Below are 17,654 nucleotides of genomic sequence, written 5' to 3' on the forward strand. Positions count from 1 at the left end.
CTTCCTTCCTTCCTTCCTTCCTTCCTTCCTTCCTTCCTTCCTTCCTTTCTTTTTTCAATTTTTTTTTGAGCATTGTTGACACAGAATGTTAGTTAGTCAACTAGTCAACTTCTCTATACATTATGCTATTCCCACCACAAGTGTAGCTATCATCTGTCACTGTACAGTGCTATTATAATATCACTGACTGTTTCCTATGCTGTGTCTTTTATTCCCATGACTTATTCATCCCCAAACTGGAAGCCTCTGCCTCTCAACTCCTCTTCATCCATTTTGCCCATCTCTCCACCGCCTCCCACTTCCCCCTGGCAACCATCAGTTTGTTCTCTGTATTTATAGGTCTGATTCTTCTTTTGTTTATTTAATTGTTTGTTATTTCAGATTCCACATATGAGTGAAATCGTATGGCATTTGTTTTTTTCAGTCTGAGTTATTTTCCTTAGCATAATACCCTCTAGGACCATCCATGTTGTTGCAAATGGCAAGATCTCATCCTTTTATATGGCTCTGTAATATTCCTGTGTGTGAGTGAGTGTGTGTGTGTACCCCAAATCTTCCTTATTTATTCATCTCTGGATGGACATTAGGTTGCTTCCATATCTTGGCTATAGTAAATAATGCTGCCACATAGGAGTGCATATATCTTTCTGAATTAGTGTTTTCATTTTCTTTGGTTAAATACCCAGTGGTGGAATTATTGGATTATATGGTATTTCTACTTTTAATTTTTTGAGGAACCTCTACACTATTTTCCACAGTGGTGGTACCAGTTTACATTCCCACCAACAGTGCATGAGGGTTTCTTTTTCTCCACATTCTTGAGAGACAATTTCTTTCTCAGAGTTCACTGCAGCCTTCTTTGGAGTCCTGTCTTGAACACCTTGATTCTGAGAAGTCAGATTGGTATCCATCTTTGGCAAAATTGCCTCACTGAGTTTGGGTTTAAAGGATTCCTTGGAGGTCAGATCTTCTGATTAGTTGCTGGGACATTACCTTGTTAAGTAGCCTGTCTTGGTTTGTCTTTAGTCATTATTTTTTCACTGTAAGAGGTTAACCATCAGCCAGATGGTCACCATTTTAGGGCCTTATTCTCTTGAAGATAACATTCAGGAATGTAAGTTTAACATATGGATACATTTTGATTAAAAGAAAAATAGAGCATTTCTTTTTTAAGTGACTTAATATTAACATATGGAATCTTAGAAATATAAGCATAATATAGACCAATGGAACAGAATAGAGAACCTAGATATGGACCCTCAACTCTATGGTCAAATAATCTTGACAAAGCAGGAAAAAACATGCAATGGAAAAAAGACAGTCTCTTCAATAAATGGTGCTAGGAAAATTGGACAGCCACATGCAGAAGAATGAAACTCAACCATTCTCTAACACCATTCACAAAGATAAATTCAAAGTGGATGAAAGACCTCAATGTGAGACAGGAATCCATCAAAATCCTAGAGGAGAACATAGGCAGTAACCTCTTTGACATCGCCCACAGCAACTTCTTTCAAGATACACCTCCAAAAGCTAGTGAAACAAAAGCAAAAATGAACTTTTGGGACTTCATCAAGATAAAAAGCTTCTGCACAGCGAAGGAAATAGTCAACAAAACAAGAGGCAACCCACAGAATGGGAGAAGATATTGCAAATGACATTACAGATAAAGGGCTGGTATCCAAGATCTATAAAGAACTTCTCAAACTCAACACCCAAAAAACAGATAAGTCAAAAAGTGGGCAGAAGATATGAAAAGACACTTCTCTGAAGAAGACATACAAATGGCTGACAGACACATGAAAAAATGTTATCATCATTAGCCATCAGGGAAATTCAAATCAAAACCACATTGAGATACCACCTTATACTAGTTAGAATGACAAAAATGGACAGGGAAAGAAACAACAAATGTTGGAGAGATTGTGGAGAAAGGGGAACCCTCTTACACTGTTGGTGGGAATGCAAGTTGGTACAGCCACTTTGGAAAACAGTGTGGAGGTTCCTCAAAAATTTAAAAATAGAGCTACCCTATGACCCAGCAATTGCACTCCTGGGTATTTACCCCAAGGACACAGATGTAGTGAAAAGAAGGGCCATATGCACCCCAGTGTTCATAGCAGCAATGTCCACAATAGCCAAACTGTGGAAAGAGCCGAGATGCCCTTCAACAGAGGAATGGATAAAGAAGATGTGGTCCAGATATACAATGGGATATTACTCAGCCATCAGAAAGGATGAACACCCAACTTTTGCATCAACATGGATGGGACTGGAGGAGATTATGCTAAGTGAAATAAGTCAAGCAGAGAAAGTCAATCATCATATGGTTTCACTTATTTGTGGAACATAAGGAACAGCATGGAGGACATTAGGAGAAGGAAGGGAAAAGTGAAGGGGGAGACATTGGAGGGAGAGATGAACCGTGAGAGACTATGGACTCTGAGAAACAAACAGGGTTCTAGAGGGGAGGGGGGATGGGTTAGCCCGGTGATGGGTATTAAGGAGGGCACGTACTGCATGGAGCACTGGGTGTTATACAAAAACAATGGATCGTGGATCACTACATCAAACACTAATGATGTAATGTATGGTGACTAACATAACATAATAAAATTTAAAAAAAATACAGAGAACACACTGGTAATTACCAGTGGGGAGGTGGGTGGGCAGATAGGTGAAATAGATAAAAGTGAATAAGGGTACACTTATCTTGAGAAGCACTGAGAAATGTCTAGAATTTTGAATCATTATACTGTACATATGAAACTAATATAACACTGTGTGTTAATTATACTTCAATAAAACACACACACACACAAATGAAATATAAGCATAATTTTATTTATGTCTTTCTTAAGGTACCTTGAGAGAGAATATTTTATATTACACTTTGTTTGTGTACTATTTCTTTCCCAGAAAAGTGAAGTCAGGGAGCAGATCCCTTTCATCTTTGTTTTCCTGACAATACCCAGTACCATACAGCATATAGTAGGTGCTCAGTAATGCTCGTTGAATAAATAATAAATATGTAGATGAAGTATATGGTTTTCCTTCTTCATGTTTTATCCTGTTTATTCTATTATATCTATCTATTATATTTATATCTATTATTTTATCCTCTATATTCAATAAGTTTACTTTTTCCCAAAAACATTATAAAAAAACTTTTTCTCTTTTTCCAATATGCTTGCCATAAATATCTGAGAGACTACAATTTACTGCTCATCTTATTTATAACAAATTTGCTTGTATGTATATTGGTAAAATCTTTCCTTAATAAACCTTGTTTCGTATTGTCCATGCCAGATACCTCCACAGCATATCTTTTACAAGCTGGAGAAGACAAGGGAAATTGGAAGAGAGAAAGAGGAAGAGATCTGGTGTGCAGGTTCTTACACCTGGTTTAGTCGGGTTTAGAGTGACAGCAGAGCCGGGTGGCCTCAGTGGTGCGTGGTGGGCCCTGAATGAGTGCAGTTTCCTAATCCGCCCATTCTGACTCAGCTGCCACTGAATTTTCCTTCATGTTACTTAAGAGCCTTACTGATTTTCACCACCAATATAGTTCAATCTTGAGAAGTAGAATCTTAACATTTTGCTTATTGAGAGTGTCTACACGAAACCCTGGTGACCCTGCATTGGACCCCTTTGGTTCTGTCTTGGTCCCCTTCTGGAGATGTGCTCAACTTTCAGGTGTCTTGTCTCCCTCCTCCTTAAGGCAGCCTTCTCATGCCACTCCTTCCTGTCTGCTCTGGAGGTCCTGGACTCTCATTAGAGCTGAGCACCTGCTGCTTCAGGCCAGCCTCCTCTTGGTTACTCGGGATGTCCCTTAGCCCTCCCTCAGCAAGCCCGTTTGTCAACTGCCTCACTCCCTGGCAGCACCTATGTTTATGCCAGCAATTTTACAGCTTTCTCACATCAGCTTCTCTTTGCAATGCTCACTTAAATGTGCTTGTATTATCCTAGGAAGCTTCCCACCCCAGAATTATTTTGGAATGGCATAATTTCAAGTCTATTGGCCTGGAAAACGTCGCAAGAATGGGAAGTTCTCACCCATGTTACTTGCTCGAGCATTAAGTTTGTTTCACTGCACTTGTGTGATTAGCGTTAGTGAAACTGTCTATTTGTGGCATGTCTTTACTAAATAACTCTTTAAATACAATTCCACTGTGTAAATAGCTTAATACAGTTAATAAGAAGAAAATAAACATAGAATTGTATTATAAAAACACATGTGCTTTATTATTAGAAGAACCCAAATGTTTTCAGACCTCATTAGCCTAAGGTACAAATAAGGTCATACCACAAATGGCCATGTTTCCTGAATAATAGTCCTACTTGTCTAATTGGAGCACTTTAGCCCTTCTTGCTCTTCTTCCCTACATCTCCCTGGTTATTCGTGAGCATCTCCACAGTGTTTCACATATATATTTATGGACAGTCCTCTTGTCTCTCATATTCTTCGGCTATATAACTTCCTCATTAAGGGTGTCCCTCCCATAAAGAAGGATCTTACCTGTACTACAGATGCCTCCATGCCAATGTGGCTTCACTGCTCCTGGGAACATCTTCCCGTATATCTCAACAATACAAATACCTCAAGATGCTAAAAGGTGCTGTACTTATTTTGATTTTGATGTGTTGTTGGTGCATTTCTGTGGATTGGAGAGTGAGGGTAGAGAGGACATCAGATTCTCAGATTTGTTTTCATTTTTCAAAATTCCCAAAGATAGTGATAGAATTATCAGATTGAACTTGAGATAGAGAGAGTGTTAGTTTGTATTGTCTTGGTTCTTCAAGAATATGAATGGTTTTGATTCTGGAGGAGTGCTTCACTCACACTAAACTAAGTATTGAAAAATAACTGCTCTTTCTGCATTATGTGACATTGGTTTTCCAATGGTCATTTGTTTGTTCTTATATTATTTGATCTTTCAAAGTGTTTGACACATTTAACTACTGGCTACTTGTGAAGCACTTTCTTCTTGTGGTATCCCTCCTACCTCAATGGACACTCCTTTTAAATCCCTTTTGCTGCCTGCTCTCTCTCTCTCTCTCTCTCTCTCTGTTCTCTTAACATCAAGTACCCAAGGACTTTGTCCCCTGAACTTTTCTCTTCTTCTTCTATACTCTGTGGATGATCTCATCTGCTGCCATGGCTTGAAATACCATCAAGTTTCCAGTGATTCCCAAATCCATAGCTCCAGTCTTAACCTCTACAGACTTCGAAGTTTCTGTTTGGAGATGTAACTGAAATCTCAAACTGAACATGTCCCAAACAGAATGCCTACTTTCCTTTCCCAGACTTATTTGTGTTGTAGTCATCTCCATCTTTTCATATTCTCAAACTGAATACCTGATAATTTCACTTTTCTTTTTTTTTCACCAGCCCTATCCCAATCTATCCTCAAGTTCAGCTGATGAATCTGTTCATTTATTTCCATGCCCTGATCCTGATGTGTCCATTATTTTAATTTTCACTAAACTCTAGTCCCAGCTGCCATAATATGTTGTATGGCAATTGATTCCTGTCTTTCTGCTTCCATTTTTGCTTCCCTACCATCTCTATTCTCCATAAGTAGCCAGAGTCATTGCTTTTAAATTAAAGTCAGCTAATGTCAATCTCATCCTTAAAAATCTCAATCATATTTGGAATAAAATCTCAACTTTTTTCTTGATTTTTATTTATTTTTTTAAATAAGCTCTATGCCCAGTGTGGGCCTTGAACTCATAACCCTGAGAACAAGAGTCACATGCTCTACCAACTGAGCTAGCCAGGTGCCCCCAAATCTCAACTTCTTATCTTTGGTTTGACAAACTCTAAATAGTATGGCTTCTGCCCACCTCTATGACCTCTTCTCCTACAACTGACCACTGTCCCCACCCCACTCTGTTCTAGCCTCTTAGTTTTCCTTCTGTTCCTGGAACATATTAAGCTTTTTTCCATCTAGAGCCTCTACACCTGCTGTTTCTCTGGTCCTAGTGCTCTTCCCACAAACTTCACATGGCTCTTTCTTTCTTGTCATTAAAATCTTAGCTTAAATGTAGTCTCCTAAGAGAAGTCTTCCCTGATAACCCCACATAATTTAGTTACACAATCACTCTCTATCATATTAACATATTTTAGTTCTCTGCATAACACCATTTTCAGACTTTCTTTCTTTGTTGATTATAAGCTCCATAATACCAGTTAACTTTTTTGTCTTATTCTTGGCTATATACCAAGTGCCTGGAAGAGTTCCTGGCATTGTAGACACTCAAGAAATATTTATTTGAATGACCCAATATATCACTTATGATTTTCTCTAAATGATTAAAATTTTTGAAAATAGTAAGTTATTTTCACTAGTCACTTCAGAAAATATCATTCCTTTTGATGACATTTTTCAGTGCAATGAGTTCTAGTTATGAGTAGAGTTATTTGTATTATATATATTTGCAGTATCATAGACTTGTGTTACCCTAAGTCCTTAAATGGGTTAATTTTTTTTTCTCTTCCTGGAAAAGAAACTGCTAATTGTCTACCAAACTTCTGTTCTTCCCTCTTCTTTGATTATCAGAGGTGGAAATGGGTCTAATCAAAATACTAAATACCTCAGTCTCCATTGCAGATATAGGTGGCTTCTTACATAAAAACTAGAAGTCATTAGGTGAAATCCTTGGGAAACCTATGTAAAAGGTACAAACTAAGGTATTAAGCAGGTGCCCTTTTTATCCTTACCTTTTTTCCTTCTTGCTGCTTGGAGAATGGACATGATGGCTAAAGCTGCAGCAACCATTTTGTGACCATGAGACAGCCACAAGTAAGGAAAAGATTTGGGAATAATGGAGGGAAAAAAAACCCAGACAAACTCTAGGTTTCTAATGATGGAAAAACTCTCATACCAGCCTTGGACTGCCAGTCTCTGGATTTATGCATAACAGAGAAACTTCTATTGTGTTTATTAATCCACTATTTGAATTTTCTACCGTATTTGCCTTACTAATAACTAATTTCCCTCCCTCCCTAAAACTATGGCATCCTTTGGAATGTTGAATGTATCAGAATGCCAATTTTAGTAAATTATTCCATAAAATGTTCTTTCTATTAATTTTGAATAAACAATTTAGCGTAATTTAATTTTGGAATTTGTGTCCATATTCTCATTGTCTTTTCTTTGGATAGAAGCACTTTGGCTTAATGAGAATCTGGACTTTGGAGTCAGATGATCGTGAATTTGAAACTTAGCCTTGTCACCTATTTGACCTCTGTCAAGTTTCTCAATTTATCTGAGCCCCACCTTTTTCATTTCACCTTATTAGTACCTCATCTAATTTTAGTAAGAGTAAAGTGAGGTAATGGAAATATTCTATCTGTTGTTTGAGGTCATAATTCTACACAAGTGTCTAATGTGTAAAGAGTCATTGGGCTATACACGTATGATTTGTACAGTACTCTACATAAATTATATTTTAATTTTAAAAACCAGCATAAATAGGCACCCCATAAATGGGAAAAAAGAAACTCACATGCTTTAATGTTTTACTATGATTATCTTATCATTTTTATCATTAAAAAGGCAGATAATCATTCTGGGGGGAATTTACAGATATTTTAATTTTCAAATCCAGAATGCACATTACGATGAAATTTTCTGTTACAATTTCTGACTCTCCTTCCAGAGTCCCTAACCCTAAGATCTATAAGATTCACCATTATTGCCAAGATGTGATGTGATTTTGTTTCCTGTGCTGAAGTTCTGAGGTTTGGGCAGCAGAATTCAGAAGTTGCACTTTTCATTTAAATTAGGATATCAGTGTCCTCTTCGTTAGGCCAATTATCAAGGAATGATTGTTCAGATGGAAGAAGGCGTCATTTGATTTCTGTGAAAAAGATTGTGGCCAAGGTTAAGTATGTGGCTGTGAGACCCTCTGATGCTCCTCAGGAGCCCTAGGTTCCTGCTCCCTTTAGGACCAACGTTATTTCTTCCCTAAGTTTGTGAGTTGTCATCCCTAAATGTTTTCTCCTTATCCAGTCCCTTGTCCCATTGTCCCCAAATGTACTCAGTTGACACATGTGGAAGCAGTTCCCCTGTCATTTGGGAGGTACCAATTTACATCTGGGAGAGACAGGCTGGTTTTCACATTACACTGGCAACTATCCTGGACTGGAAAAAAACAGCTGTGTGGTGGCCAGCTGACCTGCTTTCAACCAAACAGCCGCAGCTTAAAGTCGGGGTAGAGTTTGTAAATGCTTGGGGACTGAGAGTTGTTTATGCCCACCTTTGTTTGAGAATATGAAATGTCCAGGTTATGAACTTTGTGAATGGCTTCCACTCCTGACTGACTCATAGCGGATGATGTTATGGCTGGCTGGTTTAAACTGCCTTACCCGAAGATCAGACTAGATGGATGTGTGTGTGTGTGTGTGTGCACCAAAAGTTGTAAGAATCTGATTATTTTACTTCTCAACAAATAGCTCACCAGGCTGAAATTAGTGAATTTTTGTGAGAGAAACACCTGTCTTTTCCCAGGTTATTTTTGAAGGAAGACAGTGATAATATAAACAGAAATTGTTGTTGGTTTTTGTGTGCGTGTGGAATATGGTGTTGAATGGCATATTTTTATTGGTGAGAGAAGGAGGCCGAGTCATACAATTCCATACAAACACAAGCTCAGACACACACACAGACACACACACACGCACGCACGCACACACGGAGCTGTTTCACATGGAGTGACTGTAACTATGGATTTAGATATCTTTATTTCTGTCTTCATGAAATAAACTCTAAAAACCATGGAATAAACTCCATTTATTTTTGCTCTTTTACGTCCTCACCTGTACATGGCACAGTAATTTAGCTCCCCAGGACAGCTTTTAAGATTCTAATCTTGTTCCTGTCCGGCACTTTTCTCACAGCAGTAAGGAAAGGATTGGCATTCCTCCACTATTGTATATAAAGGAGAATCCATTCTTGGAAATAAGAGCATTGTTTATGTTGAAATTCCCTTAGCTTAGCTGAACCTTCGATTATATAGCCCATTCAGATAACCAGATTTTTACCCCCTGTGGTCTGTTTCCTTTCTCAGAGAATTGTCAACAATTTATTTCTGCTCTGGTGATTATTTTCATGAGTGAGAGAAAAAGAGACATCTGGGAAGATTTTGATAACTGAGTCATGTATATAAAACTCTAAGCACACTTTTAAAAGACGCCATGTGAGAAAATATAGCTTTTCCTAAAACATAACAAATTGAACTTAGTTACTGCTGAGGTGGCATTTGTAAGCTGTGCCAATTTATTTATATGAATTGCACTGTTAACCTGATTCCAGATATCATGAAAAACATTATTTATAGTTTATAAATCTGAAGAATATTCTTATTTGAAAAAATCCATTATGATTTTTATAATTTCTTTTTAAAAATTTTTATAATTTCTTTTGGATTCCAAATGCAAATTAAATACTTCTATTACTTTAGTGGAAGTTTGGTGAATTTAGAAATAGATTGTATAGATTTGATCTAAAAGTGGTGTGTCAATTTTATGCAGCATAATACTAACAATGTAAATCCCCTAACCACCAACTAAGATTTGTCATTTAATTCTGTGACATTTTGTTTCCCTTATATATTTACTCTATTTATTAGACACTTTCGTCCAGAAGCAGTAGAATGTTGGCAAAGACATATAATGGTCAGTATATTTCACTTACTGGGAAACACTTCTGATTATGCATTCAGAAATTGGGGAAATATTGCTTCATACACTGTCATTCCCATTGCTGAATGTTTACAAAGACTGGAGAATATTCAAAGCAAAGGCAATTGTTTTGGGGGGGGGCGATTTTGTTAAGTTCCATGTTTATGGTATTGTGTACCAAATGCACATAAAAAGCATTTTCTTATCTATTTCTGTTATATTAGAGAAGTTCATGCCCCGCTCTTAGCATTTTCCAACACAGCTGTAGAGTAGTTTAAAGCCTATTTTTTAAATAAGTGATGCTCAATTTGTCTTTGATGATCCGGATGATTCAGGTGAGATGGGAGCTCGGTCGGGCCCTTATTTGCATAAAAATTAATCACAGAAAAATGTAAATTGATAAAATTTTGCCTGGCTTTTTCCCCCTATTTGAGAACCCATGGATGGCTCCCAGAAGCAATCATCTCAGTATGGGGCCGCATTGGATGCTGTACAAATGATCACATTTGTGTTGAATACTCACTCATTTAAATGTCAGCACTGATGGGGCGGTACATCAGTAGAAAAAAATGAAAAATAAATACACAGCAGCTGAAGACTATCAAATCTGTGGGCACTCTTTAGAGATATATGATCTAATGTGAAAAAATTGCAGATTAATTATCCTTTTTGCAAAATGGTAATTGTTTTAGTATCACACCAGAAAAAATCTACAATTTATTTGGAATCAAACAAAAAACAGTAATGTTAAATACGTCATTACATCATTGTGTTTATTAGAAGCCTGCAATTAATTCCTAAGGCTCCTTTGGTCTTTAAAGCTGCATAAAATGAAACAAAAGAATGTTGCTATTAATTTTCAAACAACTGCTTATCTTTCAAATCAGTTTGATTTGGGTGAAAAGGAGGCAATGTTATGAAGTTTAGTGGATATTGTATATTAACTTAATTTCATTGTGTTGCTGACATTTCTGATAATATATTCACATATCCTATTAAAATTGTAATGTTAGAATTTGAAGGTTTTTGCTCAGTGGTGTGTAACTTTAACACACTGTTGAAGAAGTTGTAAAGTGTCTTCTTAACAAAAGATGCTTTAAGAAAAGCAACAGCAATACTGAGGAAAGTAGTCAAAAACTGTGAGACCCCCCCAAATAGAAAATCCTCTGGACTGCCGTTAATGTGTCATTAACATGCATGTGTTTTCACACATGTAATTTATGTGACTATTCAAGATCAAGAATTCATGTTTAGCTATTTTAGGGAAAATAATAAAATCCAAAATTTTCTTAAATAAAAACAACTATGAGTGATGTCATTTTCACTCTAAAAGGAGGGTGAAAGGCGTAAATGTCATTATCTTAACAGTTTCTACGATCCATTTATCTCTGTCCCTGCGTAGCTCTCCTTAGTTTCTATGTTCCAGCCGCTTTGGGGTTCTCAGTATGTGGTTTGCATGCATCATTCTAGTACAGATGGAGCTTAGGTTCCTTCTTATTATTCTATAACTTTAGCATAGATCTTAAATGATTGAAACGTTGAACACATCTTCATTAGCCAGGGAAAAGCAAAGTTAAAACACAGCCTTTCCACCTGCTGACTTACAAAACTCCCATTGAATTAATGTTACATTAACCAAAGTCAACTGTGGCAACACACTAAAAATATTTTGAGATGGTTGAAATCTACTGTTATTACCAGAGTTGCTTCCTAGATCACTTAGAGAACAAGAGATTTAAATCGACCAACACTTGGAGACCATGTCTTTTTTTGAGATTGAATATAATTTGGTACATAGTAAGAATAACTAGCAGTATGGACCACACATCATTTAATGTCATTGAATAGTAATGTAACATTTAACACTGGAATCCAGCCCTTCCAGAGTGCTCAGAGCCAGACACTGTTCTATTCTTTTATAAATAACAATGTGTTTAATTTTTGTAACAATTCCCTGAAGTAGGAATTGTGTTATCCTGAGTGACATGCCCAAGGTCACCAGTCCGAGGGGAAGCCAAGATTTAATTCCAGGGGTCTGGCATCAAAATGCTTGTTCTCATCCACTCAGACCTGCTGACAAATGCCTGGTGTGCACCTCTAGGTGTCCGGTCTGGTGCCAGGTGGAGCCTTGACAAGAGAAAATGCTTTATTTTTGTGAATTTATAATTTTCTTCTTATATTTAAAGCTTGAATCTATTTTGATTTTAAGTGACACATCTTAAAATTTCATCTCAGTAAGGACTTTATTTTAAAAATCTACATTTTATGTCATTTTCAGACTAAAAGTTAAAGAACAGCTTTCTTTGGCAAATTCAAGGTATCTCATGAACATTCACCATTTTTCTGGACAGTGTTGTTACTGTTGATATGGATTATTAAAAGCAATTAAAGAGGTGCTTGTCCAACTTGACAGAGTTAGCCATTTTCAGAATATTGGGAAAGCCCATGTACCCCATTCTATTCTCTTTCCCTGGTATATTTTAGTGGCTCATGTAAGGGCATTGCTTGCATTCATTTATCCATGCATACATCCATTCACTTGTTCAACCAAGCCTCCTCTAAAATGTGCAGGATTGGGATAAAGGCACATGTCTATTCTTTGTCCCACCCAGACAGAGCTCCTTTGGGCAATTTCAGTACTAGTCACTGCACACCAGCAATGATCTGTTCTCAAGATAGAACAAGGAAGGAGGTTGTTCCTATCCCTGGAAGCAGTTTCGGGGCTTTTTGGCCAGGGAACCCTGAGGTCTCAGAGAATGGGCTAGAAGTGGGGAGGAGATACAGAGGCTCTAGGTGGGCACCTCCTCTCGGCTCCATGGACTCCTCACCCACTGAGCGAAGCAGGAAAAGGGAAGGAGTGAGGCCCAGGGCAGAGCCCTTGGTTACCCAAGACTACAGTTGGTGCTGCATTCTACAAATGTTTATTCAGTGCAGACTCTGTACCAGATTCTTTTCTAGGCACTGGATTGCACTGAAACAAAACAGACAACATCCTTATGTCTAGTAGAAATAGACACCATTTCTTATACACTGAATTTTATGCTTCCCATAGTATAATGCTATGGCAGATGTAGGACTGTTCACATGTGTGTTTGTTCAGTTTTCTTTGTATAAAGCACTGCATTAGAAGGAAAATACAAAGGACCCTTTAGAGGCTCAGCCTTCCACCAAACACTTTAGAGAGGCTCAGAGACAATGGGAAGTTGCTATTGCTTCTTGTCTCTCAGAGTGTAATTCTCAATTTTGCTGTGATAGAACAGAGGTAAGTCCATCTTTACATCCTGATTTTAACAGTTCACTTAACAAACTTATTGGCCCTCACATTTGAACTGAATTGTTAAAATTATAGCACAAACTAGGTTACTTCCTGGGCATTCAAGGCTTAATATGTCTAAAGGGATTTTTTTTCCCCCTTGTGGGTTGTGTGATTCACTGACCTGTAGGGATTTGAGTTTACTATGAGTTCTTCTTAAGATTTCTGACTTGTATGGGCTGAGTAAGTCTTATGGGACCTCCTTTCTCTTCATTGAGAAATGATAGGCTAGATAAAGTAGCCAATATGTTCCTCTCAGATTCAAGAGAAGAATCATCTGGACCTAAGGCCTGGAAAGGGAATGTGTTCCCCATCCACTCTTGGTCACAGTAATGAGAAAGAAAACATTAAAAAGCAGTTGGTGAGATGCACTGAAGCTTCCCTTGTCATGAGCGCAGTTTTTCATCATGCCTAAAGGGTAGCATAAATCTTGCATTTCTGCAACTTCCCATCAGTTATTTGAGTATATCTGGGTGGGTCAGCTAATCCTACTGATGAATGTCTACCTGATTTTAATATTTTCATTATGGCCTAATTTGGAAAGTAACATGAATTAAAGTGCTTAAGAGGTGCTTCTCCACAGTGACTTGCGGGGTGCCCACAAGCCTGATCCCAGAACAGAGGCCATGCCATAGTCTTGCAGCAATCACAGTAATGGAGTTGAAAGAAAAGGGTAGAGGGTTAGAAAGAGAGGGGGCATCAGTTAAGTTTATATCTAGCATTGGCCAAAGGGATTCTTTAACACAATTTTATTTGAGGATTTAGCATTTAAACATTTGCCACTTAGAAAATAAGTTATGAGAATGGGAGTCTTGAATGAAGGCATTTCATAGATGATTAACTTTTTAGTCATATAGTGGTCAAACGCAGACCCATTTAGGCAATTGAGGCCATTTATATGGGCAGAGAGGTTCCTGATCTGCTTGCTTCTTAAATCATTCTTTAAATTCCCAACAAAAAGCTTTTACTTTTCCTCTTTAACTCATGAACTGTTCTGTCCCATGGGAATCAGTTCAAACTAGTTGTCCCCCATTGATGTCCCTGTACTCTCAACTGACAAACTATCTGCCTCTCACATCTTACTACCTTCTCTCATGCTATATGCAGTGTTGAGCTATTGAGCACTTTAAATGTGGCTAGTATGCCCGATGAATACATCTTTTATTTTACTTAATTTTAGTTCATTCAAATGATGTTTAAGGAGCCACATGTGATTAGTGGCTACTGTACTGGACAACATAGCCCTGTGGAATCATATTACACTATGTATATCCTGTCCATCCAAATAGGAAGGTCAAGCATTACATCTTTATACTTCTCTTTAAATCCCCACAAAATTTAGCACAAGGTTATGTATATGTAGTATATGGAGGTGCTTGATGATTATAAGCATTTTAAAATAGGCTTATATTTTTAAAAGATCATAAGGAGTGGATTACCTTCAAGTATAGAGATGGGAACTCTAATTTTAGAGCCTTTGAACTCTGAACTAGATAACTGTCCCCTCTAACTTGTGCTCCTCTATTCTTATAAGAACTATTATTGTCTCCCATTTTGAGATACTGTGCCAGATTTGGGGGATACAGCCATGTGCAAGGTGGTCAGAATCTTTGTCCTCACAAACCTTGCAGCTTAGGAAGTGAATTGAAAATTAAACAAATAGTTGTTATATCTTAAGTGAATCTCCTTAAAAGGTCCAATGTACAGAAGCACTGAATCCAGACAGTTCTGAGAAGGTCAATCTAAGTTTTTAGATCCATGCCAGAGCAGGTAGATCACCTAAAATGGTGTGGATGCCTATATAACTATTAGAGAACTTCTTTTTATTTTGGTCACCTCCTGAATCAGAGTTAAGTAATTTTACTTTATAAAGTTTGTTTATTTATTTAAGTAATCTCTATACCCAACATGAGGCTAGAGCTCACAACCCCAAGATCAAGAGTCTCATGCTCTTCCAGCTGAGCCAGCCAGGTGCCCCAGGGGTAAGTAATTTTAAATACTATGGCCCAAACCTTAGATATTGGCTTAATGACTGATTTTACAAAAGAGAATTCCAGTTGGCGCCACTCCTTTAGAAAACAATATGGCAATATGCATCAAGAATTTTAAAATGTTGATGTTCTTTGACTTAGCAATTATATTTCTAAATGTCTTATAAAAGGAAGTAATGCTAAATATTGAGGGAGAATAAGCTTTATGAACAGATACATCCATTTAAGTGTTTCATATAATTGCAAAAATCACAAACAACCTAAAAACTTACTAATAAGGAATTGGTTAAGAAATTAAGGTATATTTTTGATGAACATTTGTGCAATTACTAAGAATGATACATATGAAAAACATGATAATGAAAAACATAATGTAAATGTTATAAATTAGTTTTAAAAAAATGCAGGACAAAAAATTTTATATGTAGTCTGATTACAATTTTACAACTTTTTAATAAAAAGAAATGAATGAAAACCACCCTTAAAAAGTCTATGGTAAAAAAAATAAGTAGGAGAGGAATGTACAAATATAAATTATAAAATCTCCTCTATTTTTATACTCACAAACTTATTCTAAAACACAGGAACAATTAGTGTTGATCTTTGTAACTTATTCTGAAGATTATGTATGAATTTCCTATGCTTGCTGTAACCAGTTATCACAAACTTGGGTTAAAACAACCTTTTTCCTCACAAATCTGGAAGCCAGAAGTCCCAAATTAGTATCACTATGCTGAAATCAGGGTGTTAGCAGGGCCATAGTACCTCTGCAGGCTCTAAGGGAAAAATCCATTTTTTGCCCTGGTAGCTGCTGACATTCCTTGGTTTGTGGCCTTATCAATCTAATCTCTCCTTCTTCCATGGTTATGTTGTTTTCTCCTCTTCCATAGGGCCAAATCTTTCTTTGTCTTCTCTCTCTTTTTTTTAATTATTATGTTATGTTAATCACCATACATTACATCATTAGTTTTTGATGTAGTGTTCCATGATTCACTGTTTGTGTATAAGACCCAGTGCTCCATGTCTCTGCCTTCTCTTATAAAAACACTGGTGATTACATTCAGGGCCCACTCAGATAATTCAGGATAATCTCTCCATCTCAAGATCCGTAACTGAATCATATCTGCAATGTCTGTTTTTGCCATATAAAGTAGCATGTACATATTTCAGGGATTAGGACATGGATATCTTTATTCAGCCTACCACAAATTATAATGTACTGACCTTTTGTTTTGCAAATCTTACAATGGTCTTGGCCAAACAACTAAATACTCATTTGAACATAAAGAAGTTGTATGGTAATGATGGAATTTCAGGATTAATTTTGGAAATAGTTTTGAGTAGGGGGCCATTCTGTTATCTGCTGAATCGTATTGTGCAAGTTCTCTCTTACTCTACCTATACATAAGGGAAATCTTGAATATTTATATTCTCTCACTTTAGATTTAAGAATTCAAGAATTTTGAGTATAAACATATGGAGAATTGGGAACCTAGAATTCACTAGCTAGATTTTTAAATATAGTCCAGGTTAGCTCATTCATTCATTAGTATGTGGGCAGCGTATGTCCTATACCAGACTCTGAGTACTGGGACACAGGACTTCCCATTTCCTCCACACTGACCTCCTCTACTACACACTACACCCCCTTCAAGAATACTCAGTGACTCACTGGTTAGTTCCCTGCAGTACCTTGTATAAACCTCCATGATTGATCACCCTGGTTACTTTTGTCTCTGGTACTTATTCCATTGGTCCATCCTCTTACCAAACTGGAACTCTTCAGGGAGAGAAATGTGTCAGTTCCTGGATTCCTGGCCCCAACAGCATAAATGTGGAAATGTGTTGGATGGCGTTCCCCAACACGAACTTTAGGCAAAAGATCGTTGTTATTTGATTACATTTTTGAGCTTCCTATTGATATTCATTCTTTTTCCAGTGTTCTCATATCTCATTATTTCTTTTCTCTGGATAACTGTTCTTGACTTTTCCATTTGTATCCTTGACTGTGTTCTTCTTTCCCTCTCAGTTACTGGTTCTTTTTTCTCATCCATTTTTTCAGGATCTTTCTTTGATGCAGAACTAAAATGTGACTCACAATAGACAATCTGTAGAACTTAAAAGCTGTTAGGAAAAATATTTCTGAAGAGGAAATACTTATGAAAAGGTATCACTCACTTCCTCATGACTGTAATCTCTGTGGACTTATCCTGAGTAGTGAAGTAGTGATGACTAAAATCCATCTCATGATTCCCTCGAATCCCATACTGTAGCACCCTTAGACCATCATTTTAATGCCAATATTTTTGAAGATCTATCATTCACTGCATGTAAGAGCATTTCTTAAAGAAATTAGAAATTTGGATTGCCATTGGATAAACCAGTGGGTGGACATTAAAGGATGGAAAGGACAGAAAGGCTGCTGATGAACAGTGCACAGCATATCCACTTATAGCTTATTTGGCCAGAACTTTGCTACATGGCTACACTTAAATGCAATCAAATCTTGTCTTTAGCTGGGTAGCCAGGTGGCCATTTAAAAATCGATTACTACTGAAGGAAAGGAGAATTATTTAGAGGATAACTATTCCCTCCTGATATGGATAAATAGAAGCAATCAAGAGCTTTACATGGTGAAATACTTCAAGCAAAAAAATTGACTAGA

General features: G+C 37.1%; 1 protein-coding gene across 1 annotated transcript in view; it reads left to right on the forward strand.

Moving 5' to 3' along the window:
- Nucleotides 1–17,654, forward strand: part of DCDC1 (doublecortin domain containing 1) — a 464,395-nt gene that overhangs the window by 348,118 nt on the left and 98,623 nt on the right. The window lies entirely within an intron of this gene.

This window comes from Callorhinus ursinus, unplaced genomic scaffold, assembly GCF_003265705.2.
Source record: "Callorhinus ursinus isolate GAN/ISIS: 27379988/994484 unplaced genomic scaffold, GSC_fseal_2.0 scaffold21, whole genome shotgun sequence".
Classification (NCBI taxonomy): Eukaryota; Metazoa; Chordata; class Mammalia; order Carnivora; family Otariidae; genus Callorhinus; species Callorhinus ursinus.